The sequence below is a fragment of the Arachis hypogaea genome, chromosome 14, assembly GCF_003086295.3.
Source record: "Arachis hypogaea cultivar Tifrunner chromosome 14, arahy.Tifrunner.gnm2.J5K5, whole genome shotgun sequence".
Classification (NCBI taxonomy): Eukaryota; Viridiplantae; Streptophyta; class Magnoliopsida; order Fabales; family Fabaceae; genus Arachis; species Arachis hypogaea.
The window spans coordinates 12,698,392-12,720,923 of record NC_092049.1 but is presented as its reverse complement, the minus strand read 5'-3'; the positions used below and the strand labels follow the sequence as shown (position 1 = coordinate 12,720,923).

At 32.8% G+C, this 22,532-nt stretch overlaps 1 pseudogene; it reads right to left on the bottom strand.

Annotated features, from left to right (window-relative positions):
- Positions 1-1,365: 1,365 nt before the first annotated feature.
- LOC112741566 (stilbene synthase 1-like) lies at positions 1,366-3,413 on the bottom strand (annotated as a pseudogene).
- Positions 3,414-22,532: the final 19,119 nt, after the last annotated feature.

Sequence of the window (22,532 nt, the reverse complement as noted above, 5' to 3'; positions counted from 1 at the left end):
ATTTTAATCTCAAAAAAGATTGTCAACAATACACTGAACCTCAACACCCATTACAACAAATAAAACAGGTAATACTCTAGAAAAAGTTCACTTATTCAAGACATCATTTTTATTTCTAATTTAAATTATTCATTGATTATAGGAACCAACTTCGCCAACACTAATATCATGAGGACGAAGATCACATACCCATCAAGAGATTAAGGAGAAAGAAAATCATACAAATTCAAGACACATCTTCGGAAGAAGAACATACATGCAAAGATGGAACAAATAACACAATAGAAAGTGCATACAATTCAACAATTCATAAAGAATATGCCTTCACAAGAATCTACGACGGAAAGAAGAAAGCAACAACTCTAACAACAACCAATAAAAAAAAAGAGGATGAGCACTACATAAGAAGACTAAGTCCATCAACAAAAGCAAATGCAAAATCAAACCACCAAATAAAAATATTAATTTGTACAATTCTAACATCCAAATCTTTTGTACTACAAATTATTTTAAATAAAACACCTTTCAAATTTAACTTTAGTTTACACATATTTAATTTAATTCTATAAAACATAGCAATTTCTAATATTTATACTATCATTATTACCGTCCACGTATCGCGTGGGTCTTATTCTAGTTCTATGAATAGGCTACTCTTTTTAAATGTAGCTTAAAAAAGTGTTGTTGAATGAGTGATTTTCTTGTAATGAAATAATAATACTAATAGTATAAAATATATATTTATTATTACTGTCTATTTTTCTTGATGAGTGGAGACTTTGCTGAAGTTTAAAGATGGTTAAGGTACACTATATCTTACGGAAAAAAAAAAGTGAATATTTACCCATAAAACACATTTCACCATTTCTTTTATATTACCACACAAACTAGCATCGTGTTTTTTTTTTAGAAATTAACGTCTCACATTTTTTTTTCATATATTTAGAATAAAAAAATCCTTAAAAATCAGTATATTAATTAGAATCAAAATTCTCAAAATAAAAAATAAAACACGAACAAACTAATCTAACAAATCAAAATCAACTATATATCAATAAAAGATAACATGAGTATACAAGATAACATGAGTATTCTTTTTCAATAAAATTAATTTTGTTATATTCAATCTTGTATGACAAGTGACAACATATTAAAAATTAGACAATAAAAATGACATTATTAGATAATTATATGAGAGGCATCAAACACACGAGCGATAATATAAAAACTTACAAGCATAATACAACATCAAGCCTTGTACTATCATACCTACTACTTTAAACTTTATCTTAATGGAACCTCATACAAAGGTGTTTATAGTTGTTTTTAGATAAAATTACAACCCAAATATTGGTATGTGTCATGTTGCTCATCAATTGAAAAGAATTTGATATATTTTTTAATAACAATTACAAATTTTGATATTGAATCTTCGCATAAAGAAGTAACTTTAGACACCTTTGTCTAATTTTTCACTCATCTAAGAATATGAGCCATTTAGAACCTTATTTTAGAGTAAAAAAAATTATTAAAAAATAACATAAATTGCATATATGCAGAGATATATAATTAAGCGCATTATATGGATATGCTGCGGAGAACAACGGTTTCAATAGTGAGACCAGGACCAAAACCAAAAAGCACACCCCAATCAAGTCCTTCTCCGGTGGTTTTAAGTCCAGTTTCAAGTGACTTCTTTCTCATCAAATCCATAATGAAGAACACACACGCACTTGACATGTTACCATAATTGCTAAGCACATCTCTAGTGGCTTTCATCTTCTCTGGCTTCAAGTTCACCTTCTCTTCAACCTGGTCCAAAATTGCACGTCCACCAGGATGTGCAATCCAAAATATTGAGTTATAATCAGATATACCCAGTGGATCAAAAGCTTTACTGAGTGCATCATTGATATTTTGTGAAATAATATCCGGAACACTCTTGTTAAGATAGAATGTAAGTCCAACTTCACGAAGGAGACCACCGATGGCTCCATGGCTGCAGGGACAAGTTGTTGATCAGTTGAAACAATCTCAAAGAGAGGATTCTCAACCTCTGGAACAGGATCAGAACCAATGATAATTGCAGCAGCTCCATCGGCAAACAATGCTTGCCCTACAAGACTATCCATGTCTGTCTCACTAGGACCACGAAAAGTGACTGAAGTATTTTCAGAACAAACAATAAGCACACGAGCATCCTTGTTGTTTTCAGCTAAATCCTTAGCCAAACGAAGGACAGTGCCACCAGCGAAGCAGCCTTGGTGGTACATCATGTACCTCTTGACGCTTGGGTCGAGCCCTAAGAGTACGATGAGTTCGTAATCAACGCCAGGCAACGCAACACCGCTGGTGGTGCAGAAAATCAAATGTGTGATCTTAGACATTGGCTGACCCCATTCCTTGATGGCCTTGGTTGCAGCCTCTTTTCCAACTCTTGGTACCTCTCTGATCATCATGTCTTCCCTTGCATCCAACGACGGTGCCTTGTATGCGCACATATTGGGGTTCTCCTTCAGTATCTCTTCTGTTAAATACATATGTCTGTTCTTGATCTGTGTTCTCTCACCTGTAATAATATGTAATTCACATCTATCAATATCCTTGATGAAGTTTCAAAAATGGTAAATATATGTACTGAACAAGTTATTATTTCTAATTATGAAAATTTAAATGGTGACCGTAAAATATGTAAATTTTCATTTGTATATAATTTTGTTAAACTAACCCAATTTTTATAGGATATAAGTTGGTTTATATTTTTCATTGTTTTAATTATCAGTGTTTAAATTTATGAAAATATTTGACGATGGACAAAATTTTTTCTTTACGTTTACCTTGTATTTGAATAGCTAATAATTCTCATTTCTCCCTAAATCCTTTATGGTGAAATAATAAAATGAGAGTTTAAAATATTATTAGAGTTTACCCAATACGTTGTACAAGTTTATTGATATTTTTAATGAAACTAATATGCATGACAATTTCACTTTTTTATCTTTACTAAAATTTTTTTTTTTACTGTTTGGTATGATATGTTATATATTGTGTATTAATTAATATAATAATAAAATAATAAATTTTACTTTGATAAATATTAAATAAAACAAAAGTAAAAATAAAAAATACATACAAATACGTTGAAACTTCTTCTTAAGATCGGTCATGTGTTCGCTGTTGGTGACTCTAAAATAATAATCTGCATATGTACTCTGATCAACACAGTTTGATGGATTTGCTGTGCCAATTGCCAGTACCGTTGCAGGGCCTTCTGCCCTTTGAGCCTTGCGGATCTCACTAACAGCGACCATCTTTTCCTAGCTGTGTTCTTTGGGACAACAAAGCTTAGCTATGTTGTTTGGGAGAGCAAACTTTAGCTATGTGCTTTGTATTTTGGTGAAGACTTAGGCAGGGAGAAGGGGAATATTTATATGCATGAGTAGGGGCATATGTGGAATTAAATGGGTGAATTGGAACTTTCAATTGAAAACGTGCTAACTCAAAGTGTCGTAATGGTGACAATGATTATTATTTAATTAGTTAACTTCAAAAACGAAGTATTCTTTTGCTTTGACTTTGATTGATTAATTGTGCATGTAACATGTTACTTACATATTGTGTAGTTTTAGTGTTATTTAATTCATGATATTGTGTGGATGGCGGACCAGATTGGCGGCATATTTGTTTAGAGATCTTTCCGTCTTTAGTAATTGATGTATGGGTTCATTTTTTTGTGGTTGGTAGAATAAAGTATTTATTTCTCTCTCTCTCTCTCTCTCTTTCTTTTCAGTCAACTTTAATTTGGTTGGTTAAAAATATCTTAATTTTTGAAAGCTTGCATTTAACATGAAAATATTATTAAAGAATTTTTTAAAAAAAATTACATAAAAAATAAAATTTTGTGGTATTTAACGTGTTTTATTTGTTGTAAGAAATATAGATATTTTATCTTTTTTTTTTTATTTTTTGTAAAAGATTTCCTTTCTTTTATTTCATGCATCCAATTATATAATAAAATTTTTTTATTTAATGTGTGGCGGCTCTGTTTATTTAATCAAAGTTGGATAGGGTGTACTGTGCTGCAGAATTGTTAGGGGAAGACAAGGGTGCGGGTTTGATTTCCGTTTTTATTTTTTCGTTTTATTTTTAGTATTTTGTTTTTTAAATTTTATAAAACAAAAAAGTAAAAATATTAAAATAAAAATAAAAATAAAATTTATTATTTTTACTATTTTTACTTTTTTGTTTTATAAAATTTAAAAAACAAAATAAAAACTTAAGTGTAATTGATTTTACGTAAAGTTGATACCTGAAAGCCGTTAAATGATTTGACTGATTTGACTAAATTTTCATCTAACGACTCTCAAATATCAACTTCATGTGAAGTCGACTTCACCTGAGTTTTTACCTAATATTTTATATATTTGCATCCAATTACGAAGGATATGAATAGGTGCATCCAGTAGGTAGTTGGGCACACATGCATATTATTTCCATTACATCTATCATGATACTATTGGTGCCAAAACATTACGTTGACAACAAAAGATAAATGAATTAATAATTATATTTTTGATACTTTAATTTTTTTTAAGTAAATTTTTTTGAATTTACTTAATTTTTGTATAATTTTTTTTTTCTTTTAGAATTTATCAAGAGTTGAATTTTAAATTTTTGGATATAAAATTTTGATATCATATCATGATATATACCATTCATTCTAAAAATTTAAACTAATAAAAAAAGATAATATAGATAGATATATCTCTAACATTATCCAAGTCATGTTGAAATTAAAGTTGCACACACGTGCTTATTATTTCCATTACATCCAAGTCTTGTTGAAATTAAATCTCTTAGAAGCAAAAATATTTGTGTCTGATTTATTAACTAGTGGTACTTAAGTATATTTATAATTAAGGCGATCTTGTCATTTTATATAAATTTCAATATTCAAAGACAATGTATTTGACTGGATGTGTGAGGAGTTTGGTGGGTGGATGACAATAATGGAGTCTACCACCATATATGATTCCGGTCTTTAATTAAGCAGTAGTCTTGCTTGAACAAATAAATTAATAATATAATTGACTATATTATTTTATACTACTAGAATTTTTATTACTAGTCACTCTCTCGCTCATCATTTTACCAATGGAAAATATATTTTCATAAAAAAATAGTGCAATTCACAACTTACAAACTTGTAAAACTGTAGAATCCCAAATATTCCTCAATATATATATATCATCTCAATTATCCTAAGAATAAATTGAATTCGGCATAATATTAAGGGCAACGTCGTAGAAAGACCATGCAACAATAACACTTTTCTTAACATTTATACTCACTGAATTCGAAACTCACTATAACATTTTTAGCTTTAATTAAGCTACGGTTTCTTTATGTCATGTTTAAAAACCGTAACAATAGAGATAGTCTATAGCAAGGTTCCAAAAACCAAATCAATCAATAAACCAGTAAGATGATTAGTTCAATGGTTCATGGAATTCAACCAGTTTAATTAAATATAAAATAAAATATTAAAAATTCTATTTTCAAAAATAAAAATTTTATAATTAGCAACAATCACAAACACAAACTTATACAAATTAAATACAGTCAACGATTAAGTATGAATTATTAACAAAGATTTATACAATTTCTAATCACATCAACAAACCAACAACACATGCATCATTATAACACAATCAACAATTACATCTAAAAGTTCAGAAGACAAACTCAGAAGTCAAAATCTATTACAATTAGACAATAACATCAGAAATCAACAAAAAAAAAAAATTAAAAGAAGTACCTTCAGCAATCAACAAAATTATTTCAGAAAAATTAACTCAAAGTCAGAAGAGCAGTGGACCTGAACAACCGTTAGAGGATGAAGGTGAAAGCAAGGGTTGCTACGTACTGTGAGTAAACAATAATCGTGGCAGAGAGATGCGACAGCAAGGAGAAGATCTCCGAGGAGACCTTCGCGATGGTAATTAAGGAGAAGAGCTCCGAGCGCAACGGCGAGAAGAGGACCGACCTGTAGAGACCACTTCTGGTTGCGATGGCACAATGACAGAGACACAACTTCAGAGCAGCCACCGCCGATAAAGGCAAAGACGACGACGCCAACAGCAGCCCCGAGCAGACCTGGCAACGCAAGGAGACCCTTGAAGAGGAAACGGCGGGGCTAGCGGCGTTGTAACTCAGCTTGAGGTTTTTTTTTTTAATTAAAATTATAAAAAGCGTTAAAAAACTGATCAATTCACCGGTTTATTTCCGGTTCGACCATTTTTTCACTAGTTTTTTGTCAAGTGATTTTTTGTGTCAATCAGATAGACTAGAGAATCGGTTCCTGATTAATTTGATCAAACCGGTCAGTCCGGTTCGATTTTTAGAACACTAGTCTATAGTCATAATTTTTTATTTATAGTAACAATTTTGAATAGTGCTTTTAGAAAATAGATTTTTGTCACATAGTTTAAAAAAAAACGTAACAATAGATGTCAAAGATCAAGGTTTTGAATGTTCACCTTTTTTAATAGAATTATTTCAGAATTTAGATCAATTTTTGTTATGTCGTTGGAAGAGCGAAAACTCTCGCGCAATCTAGAACTTTCACAAATAAGTTTCCGTTGTAAGTATAGCTTCTAGACCGACAAGAATTCCTTCCTTACAAAAGTTTTGGTCGTCACAAGTAACAAATCCAATAAAATTTATAAACCGAAGTATTCAAACCTCGGGTCGTCTTCTCAAGGAATTGCAGGGAAGTATGATTTATTATTGGTTATGGAAAATAGTATTTTTGGGTTTTTGAAAAAGGGTTTAATGAGAAAAATAGGTTGCATGGACTAATAAATCAATAGCTAATAAAACTCTAGGCAAGGTATGAGAATTTGGAAGTCCTATCCTAGTTATCATTATCGATGGTGATGAGAATTGAGATTTAATCCCACTTAGTTAACCTTTACTAAAGCAAAAGAAAGTCAAGTGGACTAATTAGTTTGATCTTCAGGTCCTAGCCAATTCCTAAGAAAGGACTAGAGTTATTGGAATTCAATTCAATTAGCAAAAATAACAATTATCAATCACGATGAGTTTGATAACTCAAGAGTCTCCAATAAATCAACGAAAGCCAAGATTATAAAGAGCTAAATAAAAATCATAATCTGAAATACCTCAATTGCATTAATAAAAGAAAATCAATCTGAACATAAAGAGTTCATAAGCCAATTTGGCAACATAAGTCAGATACGAATAAAAGCATTAGAATAAATAAAAATATAAAAGGAATATTGAACCTGATAAAGAGTTGAAATCCTAAATCCTTTAAGAGGAATCCTAATCCTAAAACCTAAGAGAGAGAAGAGAAACTCTCTCTCTAAAAACTACATCTAAATTATGAAAAGTGAATAATGGAAGACATTTTTAATGAATGGATGCATTCCCCCACTTTATAGCCTCTAATCTGTGTTTTCTGGGTCGAAAACTGGGTCAAAAACAGCCCAGAAATTGCCCCCAGCGTATTCTGGTACGTACAGGTCGCGGGAAAGTGACGCGGAAGCGTCGTCCACACGTTTGCGTAGATTGCATTTCTGCCAGGTCAAGCGTCCGCGTGATCCACGTGTTCGCGTCACCTGACTTCGGGGCAGCTATGGCAAATTATATATCGTTGCAAAGCCCCAGACGTTAGCTTTCCAATGCAACTAGAACCATCTCATTTGAACCTCTGTAGCTCAAGTTATGACTGTTTGAGTGTGAAGAGGTCAGGCTGGACAACTTAGCAATTTCTTGTATTCCTTCGACTTTTGCATGCTTTCTTTCCATCCTCTGAGCCATTCCTGCCCTGTAATCTCTGAAATCACTTAATACACATATCAAGGCATCGAATGGTAATAAGAGAGGATTAATATTAGCAAATTTAAAGGCTAAAGAAGCATGTTTTCAATCATAGCACCAAATCCGGAAGGAAAACGTAAAACATGCGAATAGTATGAATAAGTGGGTAAAGAGTTGATAAAAACCACTCAATTGAGCATAAGATAAACCATGAAATAGTGGTTTATCAACCTCCCCACACTTAAACATTAGCATGTCCTCATGCTAAGCTCAAGAGAAGCTATAAAGGATGAATGGGGGAAAGTAAGACTCATGTAATACAATGCAATGCAACCTATGTATGAATGCAACTACATGCTAAGATGTTTCTACCTACTTGGTTAAAAGTAAATAAGCTCTTCAAGACAAACATAAATCAGATTTCACTAATTCAAATTATACAATAAAAGACAAGTAAATTTGTAAGAAGATAGCTCATGAAAGCAGGGAACATAGAATTAAGCATTGAACCCTTACTAGTAGTGTATATCACTCTAATCTCTCAAGTATATAGGGTAATCACTCTACTCTTCTCTAGTCATGCTTTCTATGTTCTTCATCTAACCAATCAACAAATATTTAGCATATCAACGCAAACATCATGAGGTCTTTTTAAGGTTGTAATGGGGCTAAGGTAAGGGTAAGGATATATGTATGGCCAAGTGAGCTAAAATATGAATCTTTGACTAACCTAAGTTCTCACCTAACATACACACATTCTATGTAATTCTAATTCATGCCTAGCTACCCATAATTTTCACTTTTTTTCATCTCATACTCATGCATCAACCTTTCTTTTAGTTTTTATCACATATGCATTGATCTTTCATTAACTTAACTTAGCATTGGGGTAATTTTGTCCCCTTATTATTTATTTATTTATTGAATTTTTTTTTTGAAAATATAAAAGCAAACATAACTTATCAATGCATATGGATTTTTAATTTTTCTGTTTCACATGAGTAGGTACCCAAATTTTTTATTATTCTTATTAATTTAATCCTTCCCTATCAACCCATGTTCCCATGTTTCCCCACACTTAGTTGATACATAATCTCCATCTTAAGCTAACCAAAGATTCAATTTGGGATTTTTACTTTTGTTTTTCTACTTAAGGCTAGTGATGTGGTTATAGAACAGAGGGGATTAAAAGGCTCAAGGGGGCTAACAAGGGTGATGTAAAAGGTAGGCTTATTTGGGATTAGTGAGCTAAACAAGTAATGGCCTCAATCATATGCAAGCATGTAAATACACTAAATAGTGGACATATAGAATGGAACAAAGCAAAGATTGCAATCATAGGGAAGAAAACACACAAGAATAAAAATTTATGGTTAAATAATGTAACCATACAAATAAGCTCAAAATCTCATAGGTTATGTGTTCTTAGCTATAATTCATGTTCCAATTTACAACTTCAAACAAGTTTAACACAAAAGTTTTGATTTAAATTAGTGAAATTTTTTTTCAAAAATAATAGTGTCTTAAAAAGTAACTTGTTACTTTAACCAAGCAGTGGTAAATATATGCACAAAATCAAGAAAACATGCAATCAAATATGCAGATGCAACAATGAACAAACAAAGAAAATAAAATATTGGTGTTGAGAAGAAAATAACTAACCCATGGAGATCGGTATCGACCTCCCCACACTTAAAGATTGCACCGTCCTCGGTGCATGCTAAGATGTACAAGTGGACGGGTGGCTCCGCAGCTAGTGCTCTTTTTGTTCCTTTCCTTGCCGGTGATTTGGGAGTAGCTTTCTCTTTTCCCTTCTTGGTGGCCATCCTGAAAAGGGAAGAGGTAAGTACATGTACAGCTAAGGGTTCGAGCAAGGGAGAGGATAGTACAAGTGATAATCAATGCACGGTAAAGAAGGATGTCGTTAACACATGGTCATGACTACATGTGAAAAGTTCATCAATGGAAATATAACAAGTGCATGTGATGACAATTAAATGCAAGATGTTTATTGGCATGCTGGCAAAGGCATGAGTAGCATAGATCAAGCATTAAATGCCTATTTAGATTATCATCTCTTTCAAACTAACAATCTGTTTGTATTGACAATTATATTTAATCAATAAAATATAAAAGGGATTTTGTGAAAAACAGGCATTAAAGTCGTAGAATAGAATATTTTTTTTTAAATAATGCACAATTTCATACAGGCTTTTTCACAAACACATAGCATGCATGGTAAATATGTTGTGGAAAATATAAGATAGAACATGCAAGCAACCCTTTAAGGAAGTAATATTAATTGTCAAACAATATAAAAATCCACAAGTAGAATATAGAAATAAATAATGACCCAAATAAATTTCCAACACCAATTAAAGGAATAAAAAGAAGGAAAGAGAAAATATGCATAATGAAAGTAATAAGAAAACATGAATAAAAGAAAAGGAATAATAATGAAGAAGTAGAGAGGGGAGAAGAAAAGAACCTTGAAAATGGATGTAAAAAGAAAAGAAAAAGGGAAAAGTAAAAAGTAAAAAGTGAGAAAGAATAGAGAAGGAAAAAGAGAGAAGAAAGGAATAATAATAAGGGAAAACAAAAATAAGGATTTGGGGGAAGAAAAGATAAGATATTTTGGCTAATTTGGATATGCTGTGCGCCGCAAGTGACGCGGACGCGTGAGTGACGCGGTCGCGTGGTACGCGATAAGGTTAGGTGATGCGGACGCGTGGGTCACGCGATCGCGTGGCCTGATTTGTGCGATTGGCGCGAGTGCAGACTCGCGTGCGCGCAACTCTCTGTTGTAAATGCATCTTGTCAAAAATATGGGTGACGCGTTCGCGTGGGTGACGCGATCGCGTGAAATGGCCATTTTTGAAAAACGACGCGAACGCATCGAGCACACGTTCGCGTGAGAGGGCTTGGGCTTCCATCACGAGTCCAACCCCATTCCAGCCTAACATACTGCCATACACCCCTTTACGTCGATTTTACAGAGCCACGCGTTCGCGTGGGTGACGCGGACGCGTGGGGAAGCTATTTTTCAAATGACGCGGCCGCGTCAGCGACGCGGTCGCGTGGGCATATTTGTGCCTAAGGCACGCCTCCAACCACGCTCTCGCATGACTCTCTGTTCATTTTTCTTTTCTTCCTAATGCACTTGTGACGCAGACGCGTCAGCGACGCTTCCGCGTCGCGTGCGTGCTTCTTTCTTTTTTTTTATATATGCAAAATGCAGAATGTAGTATGCAGATGTTGATGCAGATGTTATGAATAATTCCAAGTTCAATAAGATGGAATAAAATAAAACTTAAAAACAAAACGAAATAAAATTAAAACTGAAAAAAGTAATGATTATACCATGGTGGATTGTCTCCCACCTAGCACTTTTAGTTAAAGTCCTTAAGTTGGACATGTGCTGAGCTCCTTGTCATGGCGGCTTGTGCTTGAACTCGTCTTGAAATTTCCACCAATGCTTGGACTTCCAATAAGCTCTATCAATACTAAGTAAATTCCTCAAGCTTTGATGGGGTTCTTCACAAGCTTTGAGCTCCCAAAGTTGATCCTCATATATTCCTGGATCCCAAATCTTGTTTCTACACCCGTCTTCAAGTTGATTATCATGATTCCATCCGGGTGGTTCAGCTTTAGAATTCTCACTGAAGTGTCCAAACAACTTCCTAGACCCATTTAATTGAGCTCTACACCAACCTTTGCGTTTAAACTTAAAGCTTCCAACCATAATGAACCTTGCAGGACAATTCTTACCACTGACCATCTTCCTCTTACTCTTAATGCCATAAAGAGCTCTAAGTTGACCATCCGTCTCTAGTAGCACATATTCAAGTGGGAAAGTAAAGGTCAAGGATAAGAATTTTACCCACTTGAACATTGTGTTGGACGGTAATGGCCTTGGGAGAGGTATTTCTAACGAATTTGCAAGCTCCACTCCCTTGTGCTCTTCTCTGACAACTTCCACCTCTTTGCAAGTTTCTTCAATATCAACCTCTTCCTCTTGGTAGCTTTCTTCCAATTCAATCTCTTCTTCATTGCTCACCAAGGGCATGAGAGGCTGTGCTTCTTCTTCTTCTTTAATCTCTATCTCTTGACCAACCTCTTCCAAGTCTTCAACTATGATATGCCTTGGAGGTTGTACACCCTCCTCAGCATCAATTTCAATCGCCTTGGAAGGAGGCTCTATAACCTGACTTTCCCATGGAGGATCTGCATCTCCTAAGTCTGCAACTACTTCTTCCTCTTTAACGATCACGGCTTCCTCCAATTGTTTCAATACAAAGTCGTGCTGTTCACTGTCCACCGGAGTTTCTAGTGTCTCCTTCATGCTACGTTCTTCAGTAGATTCTCCACATGAAACCATGGGGGTTCCTTGAGTGTTCAGATGTTGGGAAGCTAATTGATTTACTACCTCGGTTAAGGCAGTCACTAATTCCAGTACATTGTTTTTCATCTTCGCTTGCCCTTGAAGAAGACCACGAAGGATGTCATCCATTGGAGATTGGGGGTGGATATGAGGGTTCATTATTTTGGAGAAAGGGTTCATAATAGGAAGGTGGTTCTTCTTGATAAGGATATGGAGATGGTGAATATTGAGGTGGTGGTTCTGGGTGTGGTTCATATGGTGGTTGGTGTGGTGGATATATGTTAGGGTCATATGGTGGTGTTTGGTGGTAAGGGGCTTGTAAGTATGGTGGTTCAAAATTACGTGGGGGAGGAGGTTCATAGGTATTTTGTGGTGGGTGTTGATTGCCACGAAGAGGTCCACCATAACCATTGTCTTGGTACGCATCAAAGAATGGTTGTTGATAGTGCCTTGGAGGTGGTTGTCGCCAAGAGGGTTGATCAAATCCTTATGACTCCTCCCATCTTTGATTGTCCCATCCATGACCCAGGTATTCATTGTAATCTCCTCTTCCTATAACATGATTGTAACCAAATTCATAGCCAAAGGGGTGAGAATTCATAGTAGCTAATAAAAAATTAAAAACAAAAATAAAAACAAATTTAAATTAAAAGGTTATTGAAATTTAAATTTTTGAATTTGAAAATAAAATTTTGAATTTTGAATTTTAAATTTTAAAATTTGAAATTTAAAATTTAAATTTTAAATTTTGAATTTTGATTTTTGAATTTTAAATTTTGAATTTTGAATTTTGAAAAAGTCAACAATATAAGATAAAGATTTGAAAAAGATTTAAATTTTGAAAAGGTTTGATTTTTAAAATTTTAAATTTAAATTTTGAATTTTGAATTTTGAATTTTGAATTTTGAATTTTTGGAATTTAAATATTGAAATTTGAAATTTGATTTTTTTGAAATAAGATAAAATAAGATTTTGAAAAAGGTATGATTTTTGAAAAAGATTTGAATTTTGAAATTTAAAACTAAGATAAGATAAGAAAAAAAATTTTAAAATAAAAATCTGAATTTTATTTTATTATATATATATATTTTTAAAATAAAAATAAATAAACAAGCAAAAAGCGAATATTTACAATAACCAATAATAAGGCACACGTTTGCAATTCCCCGGCAACGGCGCCATTTTTGGAAGAGCAAAACTCTCGCGCGATCTAGAACTTTCACAAATAAGTTTCCGTTGTATGTATAGCTTCTAGACCGACAAGAATTCCTTCCTTACAAAAGTTTTGGTTGTCACAAGTAACAAACCCAATAAAATTTATAAACCGAAGTATTCAAACCTCGGGTCGTCTTCTCAAGGAATTGCAGGGAAGTATGATTTATTATTGGTTATGAAAAACAGTATTTTTGGGTTTTTGAAAAAGGGTTTGAATGAGAAAAATAGGTTGCATGGACTAATAAATCAATAGCTAATAAAACTCTAGGCAAGGTATGAGAATTTGGAAGTCCTATCCTAGTTATCCTTATCGATAGTAATGAGAATTGAGTTTTATACCCACTTAGTTAACCTTTACTAAAGCAAAAGAAAGTCAAGTGGACTAATTAGTTTGATCTTCAGGTCCTAGCCAATTCCTAAGAAAGGACTAGAGTTATTGGAATTCAATTCAATTAGCAAAAATAACAATTATCAATCACGGTGAGTTTGATAACTCAAGAGTATCCAATCAATCAACGAAAGCCAAGATTATAAAGAGCTAAATAAAAATCATAATCTGAAATACCTCAATTGCATTAATAAAAGAAAATCAATTTGAACATAAAGAGTTCATAAGCCAAGTTGGCAACGTAAGTCGGATACGAATAAAAGCATTAGAATAAATAAAAATATAAAAGAAATATTGAAACTAATAAAGAGTTGAAATCATAAATCCTTTAAGAGGAATCCTAATCCTAAAACCTAAGAGAGAAAAGAGAACCTCTCTCTCTAAAAACTACATCTAAATTATAAAAAAGTGAATAATGGAAGACATTTTTAATGAATGGATGCATTCCCCCACTTTATAGCCTCTAATCTGTGTTTTCTGGGCCGAAAACTGGGTCAAAAAATAGCCCAGAAATTGCCCCCAGCGTATTCTGGTAAGTACAGGTCGCGGGAAAGTGACGCGGAAGCGTCGTCCACGCGTTTGCGTGGATTGCGTTTCTGCTAGGTCACACGTCCACGTGATCCACGCGTTTGCGTCATCTGGCTTCGAAGCAGCTATAACAAATTATAGATCATTACGAAGCCCCGGACGTTAGCTTTCCAACGCAACTGAAACCATCTCATTTGGATCTCTGTAACTCAAGTTATGACCGTTTGAGTGCGAAGAGGTCAGGCTGGACAACTTAGCAATTTCTTGTATTCCTTCCACTTTTGCATGCTTTCTTTCCATCCTCTGAGCCATTCCTGCCCTGTAATCTTGAAATCACTTAACACACATATCAAGGCATCAAATGGTAATAAGAGAGGATTAATATTAGCAAATTTAAAGGCTAAAGAAGCATGTTTTCAATCATAGCACCAAATCCGGAAGGAAAACGTAAAACATGCGAATAGTATGAATAAGTGGGTAAAGAGTTGATAAAAACTACTCAATTGAGCATAAGATAAACCATGAAATAGTGGTTTATCAGTCGTATTTAAAAATTGTGATTTAAAAGTGTCTACTATGGTTTTCAAGTTTCAATTTTTTATCTTACGATTTAGTTTTGGATTTGTGTTCCTTGAAAGTGGAAGTCTAGAAAGTACTTACTACTTTGATAATTCGGTTTTTTGAATACCAAAGAAAATGACAAGAGTTAAAGTTGTTCATGCATGATTCTCGTTAGTAAATAGCTGTAATTAGCATTAGCTATAGTGTGTTGACATAGGGCTATAGTGGAGGATAATATTTCTGTTATCGCAAATGTTAACCAATCACCGATGATTCATAAACAAAGTCACAAAATGTAATTGATTCTATGACTTGTTTACACTTATATATAGAGAGTTTAAACTGATGTTGTAGCAGTTATTAGTTACAAGTGTATCAATATCTTGGTTTGTGTGATACAGGGAAACTCAAGTATACTGTGTTCCCAGTCTGAAAATGATTTTATCAATTGAATTTCTCTATTCCCCAAGAAAGCAATGCAAGAACTTCTTCAGTCGCCAGCCAAAGGATCGGACGATGATATAATTAAAGAATCCTACTTTAGATACATTATTCTGGGTTATATGTTAGTTGCAATTACTTAATTAATATTTTGGTATCATTAGGATTTTTTGTTAGAGGTTTTTCCTATAAACATTGTGATAATATATATAATATAACTAGAAGAGCTTATTTCTTTTCTATTAGACGATATTTCTGTATTATTTTAGTATTAATGTTCCCTCGCCTTTAACTTTACAAGTTTTGTAAGAGGGATAGGATTTTGATATGAGATGCTTGTAAACTAATATATATATATATATATATATATATATATATATATATATATATATATATATATATATATATATATATATATATGTATATGTATATGTATGTACGTATTTCCTGTGAGTATGGTACTTTATATTATGAGTATGAATGTATGTTAATTAAAAATTCGGTCTAAGTTTTAAACAGGCTCATACTTTAGTATTAAATATTATAAGAGTCGTCGTAATACCTGAACTATCGGAGTGGCGCAGCCGGAAGCGTGACATTTTTATAGTTAGGGTGTTACAAGACCCTTATTGAATTATTAGATAACTTTTTATTCACAAAAATTTAGTAGATCTTTGTGGGGCGGATACCTATATCCCATCCCGGTAGATATTTCGAGAGTTCTCAATTAGTTTCTTGTCACAAATAATATCTATAGATACTGATTTTAGTAGATTTTTTTTGCCATCCTAACAGAGAAATTATTGCTTAAAGAAATATTGACAGTTCCTTCTCGTATCGATGTAAATGGTATTTTCTTTCTATTCATTTATAAAATTGTTGGTACTAAAAATAGATTTTTTTTACCAGAAGACATTTTGACTACCAATTGTTTCGACTACAGAAGCAGAGACGAGCAAGCTGAAGTCGAAGAAAGATAGTGCAAAGAATGTCAAAGTCGAAAAGCAGTTACTTGAAGACCAAGGTAAGAGAATACGTGGAATGTCAAAATTTGGGAGTCAAGATTCTTTATAGTCAAGGCAGGGTCGTGGCCTGAGAAAAAGGAGGAAGCGAGATCGTGGGCAAAATTATTCATGGTCAAGTCTATTCTCATAGTCTATAAATAGGAGAAGTTCACAAGAGTTCAGGGACTTCAATAAAAAATACTTCACCATCACACCAAACTCTGCAAAAATTTTCAATCCCAGTGACGCAACGGAAGATCATGGAGTGCAAGTGCATGTGAGTGCCAGAAGTTCATTTTTATTTTATTTTCCTTTGTTTTCTTTCTTTTTCATTTTAATTTATTTCTTTTTATTTCTTTGCTTTCAATATTTTATTGTTATTTTACTTTCTTTCAATTTTAATTTTACTCTTTCATTTATTTAAAGCTTACATTTTTTTGTACTTCCTTTTATTTGCTACAATTTGCTACCAGTATTTCGACGTAGTTTGTTTTGAGACAAACGCTTAATAATTCCTGCGTCGAGCCCACTTTTTTTTAGAAGAGTCGTATTTATTTCTCGAATTGAAATCTTGATACAAGCTTGATTTGACACCCTGTCGAAGTTACCAAAAATCAAGTGAAACAAAAATATACTTTATTCCTTTCTTATAAGATTAAAATAATATAAATTTTAATCTACTTATCTATCAATAATTATTATAATTTTATATATGAATGGAGACAGATATAACAATTTTGCACTAATATTCCCAATGCAATTGACGGACCAATACATGGATCCCCTGACTTAATTTATTTTTGGCAAATCAGAACCCAAAACAGAACTTATAATCCTAAAAATAAGAAACAATATAGATTCAGAAGAAAAAATTCCCAATTAAAAATCCTAAAATCAAAACCCAAAACCCGCCAAATTTCACAGAACCAACTGAAAATTGATACATACTTTCTCTGTCTTCACTAGACATTGTTGTTCACCATCATCATCATTAGGCGCTTACCTCGCTCATTAGGGATTGATGCTTCGCCTCATCGAAAACCTTGACTCTTCAATAGATTCATCGGAGCAGCGGATCAACCTTCAAAAGGTGGTTTACATGCTTACTCGTTAAAATAGGAGGGGTCGCAAGAGAGCAGAGTGTGCACACACTTTTTTCGACACTGAACAGGGAGGGGGAGTTAGAGAATGAGCGAGAAGAGAGAATGGAGAATGAGATAGAGAATGCTTACCTGGTGAGCGCGGTGATGATCAGTGACGGTGAAGAAGAGATGATGAGACGAAGGTGAAAACGAAAGAAAACGGCAAAAGAACACTCTCTTAGCTTTCTGCGAAGGAGAAGGGCTTGGGTGTGAAAAGAAAATAAAATTCATTGTTATTATAGCGCGCTTATATTATGAAATGTTTATGAAGCGTACCCAAAACATAACAATTACACTACTCTTGAAAAGCGTCTTTTTTGGTAAAAAAAAAAAGTATATTCATAGACATTAAATTAAGGCTACGATTTATAAGTGATCTTTTTAATATTTAAGGAGACACTTTTTAAGTGATGTGATAACTGTTTTTTCTATTCTTCTAAAAAAAGACCACAGAGAATAAATCGTAGCCTATCTACTCTTAATATATAAAAGTAGATACAGAAGTTTACCCACATTACTTTTAAGACATGTTTCTCCTCCTACTAATGCCATGTCAGCAACATCGCTTACTTGGCAAAATTTTAGAATCAACAACTCAATTTTTGCCAAATCACTTATTATTTCCAAATCAGCAAAAAAAATAAACTATACAAAAAAAATAACTCATTAAATGTAACAAACTATACAATAACTTTATCGGAGCCACTCAGATAAAGACGCTTAAAACGTCTTTTTTTAAAGATGTTTTTCAGTAATTAAAATTTAACATATATAATCAATTGAATTATATTATTTTTGTCAAAATTAGGCTAAACAAATTGATTTAGCCAGAAAAATGGTGAATCAAATCTTGAACTGATCTAAATTAATATTATCTTTTTATAAAAAACGACTACAATATCCTTATTATAGAGAATGATTAAAATACTCTTATTTTATATATATATATATATTAATTTTTAAAATTCTAAATCCTAACCTACGATAGAAAAATAAAGGACTAATATTTAGGATTCTCAAAATTAATATGTATAATAGAAGTATTTTAGTCATTTTTTATAATAGGGTATTGTAGTCATTTTCTATAAAAAATAATATTAATTTAGACCAGTTCAAGATTTGATTCACTATTTTTCGGTCAGATCAATTTGTCTAGCCTAATTTTGACAAAAATAACACGATTTAATCGATTATATATGTTAAATTTTAATTATTAAAAAACATCTTTATAAAAAGACGTTTTTAGCGTCTTTATCTGAGTGGCTCCCTAAGTTTATAACCCCCGATAATTAATTTCTATAAATAACTCATTAAATATAATAAACATCTATATTATAAATGTCATAATAATATTATTAATCATAATAAATTTTACGTTACAAATATTCAAATTTCATACTATTTGACCTATTTATATAAGTCTCTTATCAGTTATCACTATCACTACAAAAAAAAGAGTTTAAAATGGCATTGACATTATGGCGGTTTTAAAGAACCGCCGTAATACCCGGTTATTATGGCATTTTTGGTTGCTGCCATAATTAACTTTGTGTTTGCTGGCGGTTCTGGGTGATTATGGCGGTTTTGAACCGCCGTTTTCACACATATATAAAACAAAAGAATTGCAACCCTAGCCTTAAACGAAACACAGTATAACGGTGCTCTCGATCTTTCTTCTCTCTCCATTCGCTCTCGATCTCTGACAACGCCGTTCTTCCCTCTCGGCTTCTCCTCTCTCCACCGGTTACGATTTCTCTAGGTACTTCTCCCTCTCCGCCAGTTACTAATTTGTTTCTCTGCAGCTCCCTCTCAAGTTCTCTAGGTACCTCTCCCTCTCCGCCAGTTACTGATTTCTTCGTTTTTGGGAGTTTTTGTTTCTCTGCAGCTCCGCGATCGGAGCTTGTGTTGAAGTATTCCATTGACGTTGGTGTGGGGGTGATTGACGCCGATTGGGTCTTGTGTTCAACTAGTCGACGATATCAGATCTTGGATTGACGGTAACTTCACTTTCTCTTTCCATATGTATTTACTTCGATGCATGTGTCAATGGTTCAATTGCTGCCACTCTTATTATTGTTTTGGATTTTGCTAGTTAATTCATCCTTCTATTTCTTAATATAGTGAATTGATGAATGAGTTCAGACTGAATAAGCTTAGTGAAGTAGGGCTCTGTTCTGTGATTCTGTTCATAATATCTATCACTTTAGTTAATTATTTCCTGAGATTATCCTGAATAAGCTTAGTGAAGTAGGGCTCTGCGTTCTTATTGCTTGAGATTATCCTGAAAAAATAGATCATTAACTCTTCTTCTTGAATGATGTTGGGGCTGGAGTTTTTCTTTATTTGGTTTTTGGTTTCCTCTGCTCCTATACTTTGTTCCTGGCATTCTGCTTGGGGAATTTATGAGCAACTTATTGGTCAGGGTTATGATATTTGGTAAATATGCTTCTTAAGTTTTTTTCCTTATTTTCCTGATGATGGATAGTTTATGTGCTAAGTTTATTCCTGGTTGATTTAAGTGGTTCTTACTTCGTGTGCCTGGTTATTGCCATGTTCTTTTGTTTCATTGTGATTTCTCTTGGGATATTGTGGAGTATTGTGCAGATTTCTCATTGTTGTGTTGGTTTTAAACTTCAACTCCTTTATGATTTGGGTCAATTTGCTGGGTTAGATTCTTTGGATTAATCATGTGTTACCATTGTGATTTTTAATTGGGTTATGGCCAAAATTGATGAAATTGTAATTTCTGATGGTCATTTCCTGCTCCTTGATTGTGCCTGTCATATTGTTTCTGGACTTTCCTTGCCTCTAAATGTTAGTAGAGCTGTTTAAATATATGCTGGAACATCAATGTCATCCTAATTTGTTGCTGCATATACTGATGGATTGCTGTGTTGCTGGAACTTATTTGTTTATTTGTGTCAATGTCCAAATTAGATTTTTCATGTACCTGCCAGTAGTATAATTGCAGCTTCAATTTTATGTTTTAAGCTGTGTAGCCCACCTAGGTCCCATCATGCTGTGGATTACTAATTTTTAGTATTATAGTTCAACCAGTTCTTGATTTGGATTTGTTTATGTAACATTTAACTTTTTTGAACCGGCTGATTTGTTACAAGTTGGATTCTTTTTATCCTCTTAGTTCTATTGAAAATGTGAATTTTTTCTATCTGCTCCACACTGCTGTGTCTTCAATTTCAATCAGGTATGGTTTGTGTTGCAGAAGGTTATGGTTGAAGAGCCTCCAAGACATGATCATTCATTAGTTGAGACTTGAGTGCTAAAACAAGAAAGAAACAATTAGGCTTTGATTTTTTCATTTTTTCCCCTCTTTCAGTGTCATCTTCTCTCACTGAACTCTTGTAGCTTACTCTGAGTCAAATTATTTTCGGATTGCTCAGATTAATCAGAAGAGTATGTCTGAATTCAAATTCCAGACAATATATTCATTTTCAGTAGTCAATGTGCAAAATATAAAGTAGTGAAACTGAGTATCATGCTACAACTGACTAAACTGTTAAGTACTTCAATTTTTTGTCTCTTGAAATTTTTTTGGTAGAGAAATTCAGTTTTGAAATTTGGGAATTATACTTTTTTTACAAAAGTTTCTCTATTAAATTGTATAGGAGCTCATTGATTTAAAGATTGTATAATGGAGCTTGTTAACTGGTAATTTCAACTATAAGATGAAAGATCACCTTATTACCAAGTTATAATTTTTGGTGTATGGATTTTACCCACAAAAGAGCCTCTTTCCCTCATCTCTTCAGGCTTTGCTTTTGCTTTTAGGTTTGAAGTTTCCTTATATGATCCTTCTCTACTTTGCAGTTTGCTGAACTGATACAGCCTATTGAGGAAAGGATACACAATGTTAAAACTTTCATAAAGGTACAAAGGCAATGTTTTCCTTATGTTCTTACACATAATTTATCAAAAATAATCTCCTCTTTTTCATGTACTTTTCTTACACAAATAAACAAATAAGTTACTAGGTACATGAAAAATCTAATCTGTGTTGCAGTTTTTAAGCTTATTAACTAGTCAAAATTTGACATTGATTATAGTTGTTGCTGTTGCACTCAATTGCAAACTGATTTTAATAACTCACTACAACTTGAATGCTTTCAAATGACATATTGTAAAAAGAAAAAAAGAAAAATGAAATAACTAACTTATTTTAATAACTAGTCAATTTTAAAGTGCATTCTATTTATTTTGCCCTCTGTTTTATGACTTTTTTTCTACCTTTAGTTATTAGCTTATTACTCTCTATCTCTATTTTGTTTAAGAATTTCTAGCTTTATCTTTTCTTTACCCTCTTCTTTTTAAAGAAAAAAAAATCTTTTCTTTTGTTCTTTATTCGCCGCTTGTTAGTAGTGGTGAGCGAATCTTCAATCTTCAATCTATTTCTTTTGTCTTTTCATTTATATATGGTGTATTATTTTGATATTTTTTAATATAAATTGGAATTTATGTAGCATACGTTCATGCTATATTTTATTCAATAATAAAAAAGGTATTTTATTCATTTGAATTCTTAATTTAAATTGGAAGCAGGTTGTGAGTTAGAGTTTTAGAGACAAATGAAGTGCTTGAAGAGTTCCCCTCCTTCTTGGCTCTTATATCATTGCAGCTGAAAACCATAATCCAGGAAAAGGCAAGAGAGTTAATGATATTTTGTAATGTTTCAAGTACTACTAGTGTTGTAATAATTTCTTCTTCGTTGTTTCTGCTATGATGTTCTAAATATGTACTAGTCTGGTACTGAAATGATTGTTTTTTATTTTTATGTTCTCTTTTTCTTCCCCACTTTTAAATCAACACAATCATGTTATATATATATATATGGAGTTGTTGGGGGATATTAATTATTAATTATCAGATGGAACAGTGATCACATGCGAATTTTTTGTTACAGAGGTTTTTCTCTCTCTAACCATATAGTCATTGGAAATAGATATTTAATAAGCCATTTTATATATTAGAGATAATCACAACATTTTGCCTAGCAGATTAACTAAACAAAA